Source organism: Marmota monax, unplaced genomic scaffold (assembly GCF_021218885.2).
Source record: "Marmota monax isolate L192 unplaced genomic scaffold, Marmota_monax_Labrador192_F-V1.1 WCK01_AAM20220418_F8-fsc00001, whole genome shotgun sequence".
NCBI lineage: Eukaryota > Metazoa > Chordata > Mammalia > Rodentia > Sciuridae > Marmota > Marmota monax.
The window spans coordinates 60303709-60306540 of NW_026693777.1; the positions used below are offsets into that span (position 1 = coordinate 60303709).

Genomic DNA, 2832 nt, shown 5'->3' on the forward strand with positions numbered 1-2832 from the left:
CTCAGGGTCCCCCCACTGACCTCCAAAGGACCATCATCATCAGTTGGGCAGCAACCCTCCTGGAGATTGGGGCTCAGCTTCATCAGGCCCCTTCTTCCCATGCCAACCGGTACCTTTATGCCCCCCAGTCCCCGAGGTATAGCTATTTCCTGCAGTTCCTAGTCAAGTGTTTTTTTCAGTGTTCCCTTTTTTGTGCTGAAGTTAATGACATCCATATAACTGATTCTTAGTAGTAAATTTCTTCTACCTGAAATATTCAGTGTGATCTCTTCTTTCCAGACTGCATTCTGGATGAGTGTCTGTGATCCTGAATTACTTAGTGCATAGCTCCATGAAACTCGTGATTACCAAACACTGGGCATGGGCATACCACTCCACGAGGAGCTGGGCAGTGGGGAAGTGGCTACAAAATATACCCAGCAAGAATCACTCCCAGAAACTTGCCATCCAGTAGAGCGGATACACCTAGAGAGCATACCTTAATGAGAGAACAGGTTTTGTGAAAATTTTGAGAAGGAAAAAGAAAAAGTGGAGGCTTTGACAGGATCTGGGTGAGGCCAGTAGCTCTGACCCAAGTTTACTACCATAGGACTTGGGGTACAATCTGGCAGACGGTGAACAGGACATGTGGTAGAAAAAGGAGCCTCATGGTGGAGACCACAGGGATGTCAGGTAGGGTAGAGACAGAAGAGAGTGAGTTTTGGAGGCCAGAGTGAAGAGTCTCTGGAACCAGAGGAGACCTCATAAGATTTATAAACAATGAGGCTATGGCACAATGAATGGGCCCCCTCAGCAGGAAAGCAAGAAATGATGAGCAAGTTATATGGAAAGTGAGCAAGGTCATGGGAAGAGCACCAATGCTCCTCAAGGATGAGAGGGCCCTTTCACAGTTCCTTTCACCCAATGCTGGCAGCCCTCAGCTCCTGGAGCTTTGTATTTGATCTGTTTGATTCACATATGCTTTTCTCTTTAATCTTTACATCTACCCTAAGAGGTCATTCTTTAATACAAACAAGGAAACCAATACCTAAAGAAGTTAATGAGTTTTCTGATGAGTGGCTGAAAATATTTTTATCTAAACTTGACTTAATTGTAAACCCAGCACTCTTGTCAGTCTCTTCCATTGCCATTGTAACATATATCAATCATATCCTTAAAAATATTTATTAAATCTATACCATTGAGACTACTCTGACAAATAGGAGGAGGCAATGGTGAAATAACTAGAGTAGCAAGAGATGGCTGTATTTGAAAGATATGTCCCATAAATTAAAGGACCCGGTGACTAAATAGGTAGTAGGAGAGGAAGTGCTGGGCAGGAAAATTAAGAATCAAAACAGCTAAATGACAATTCAATTAGTCAGAACTCCTTGGGTTGCAAGCAACAGAACCCAAGTCCAAACTGATAGTTCTAGAAGATTCCTGGGAGGAGTTGATTCTTTGAGTCATCATTGTTGCTGAGGATATAAAGCACTCTGGCTACATATGGGTCATGTTCCATCCATGGGACCCACTACAGAGAGTCCCTTAAGGTAAGCCTTATGTTGATTCCTCTGGAATGCTCACAATCCAACAACTCTGAGGTATCAAGCCTGGTTAAATAGAAATGAGGGGCGTAGTTGGAACTTGGGATGGTGGGCAGCAAGTGGTTTTGGGAGAAAAACACTGAGTCAGCAAGAATTTGCTGAGCTTGTACAAGTTCCGACAAAGACACAGCCTCTCCCTGATGATCTCTAGTTATAAACCAAATGCGGTCCTATGTTTCTTCAAAAAATTTAAATCTTGGGGCTGGGGATATAGCTCAGTTGGTAGAGTGCTTGCCTTGTATGCATAAGGCCCTGGGTTCAATCCCCAGTACCACAAAAAAAAAAAAAAAAAAAAAAAAAAAAAGCTTAAATCCTTTTAACTTTGAAAGTAGAAAAGTGAATTCTAGGAACTTGGGGCCATCCATTGATTTTGAAAGTGGAATGAAAGAAACAAATAAAATAATAACTAAACTGATATAAAGTATAAAAAAGTAGAGTGAGACTTTCTTGTGAATGTACAGATTATTGGTTTAGGTAATACCATTTTCATCTCCCTTTCAGAGACCTCATGTTTTCAGCATTGGACTAAAACAAGATTTGGCATATGATGGTACATGAGCCAAATCTAGCCCGCTGAGTTTTGTATAGTCCATAAACAAAGAATGAGTTTTACATTTCTAAATGCTTGAAAAAACTCCAGAAGAACAACAATAATTATGACACATGAAAGTTATATGAAATTCAAATTTGAGTGCCCATAAGTTTTTACTGGAATTCTGCCTTATTTATTCATTTTCATATCTTCCGTTACTGTTTTATGTTATTTCAACAGAGTTAAGTTTGACAAAGACTACACAACTTACATAATATAAAACATTTATGATCTAAATCTTTTAAGAAAAATGTTTGCCAACATCTGAGCTAAAAATATGGAATGTGAATTGGCCTGTAAGGTTTTTGGGTAGTGCATTGGATAACGACTAAGCCACAAATCTGGCAAAAGGTCAAGATGAAGTTTAGGTTTTCATCCAGTAATCCATCTGATTGTGAATTTGGAGGTAGTTAATACACTTATTGAAAGCCTATTACTGAACTTGGGTAGAAAAAGCCTGTCACAACTGTCAATATGTCCTAATAGAACTTAGTTGTTCACAGAATCATGTTGTATATTTTTACAGGCTGGGTAGTTATACAAAAGAACTTGTAACTTTCCTCTGCTCATATCCTTCTTTTCTAGATTATCCTTATCTACTTGCAAATGCTAGGCAAGTGCACTACTGATGAGCTACACTCCCAAACACTCAGT

At 39.7% G+C, this 2832-nt stretch overlaps 1 non-coding gene across 1 annotated transcript; it reads left to right on the top strand.

Annotated features, from left to right (window-relative positions):
- Nucleotides 1-1789: 1789 nt before the first annotated feature.
- Trnat-ugu (transfer RNA threonine (anticodon UGU)) lies at nucleotides 1790-1863 on the top strand. The gene has a single exon. It is a non-coding gene; the product is annotated as a tRNA-Thr (tRNA).
- The last annotated feature ends 969 nt before the right edge of the window (nucleotides 1864-2832 follow it).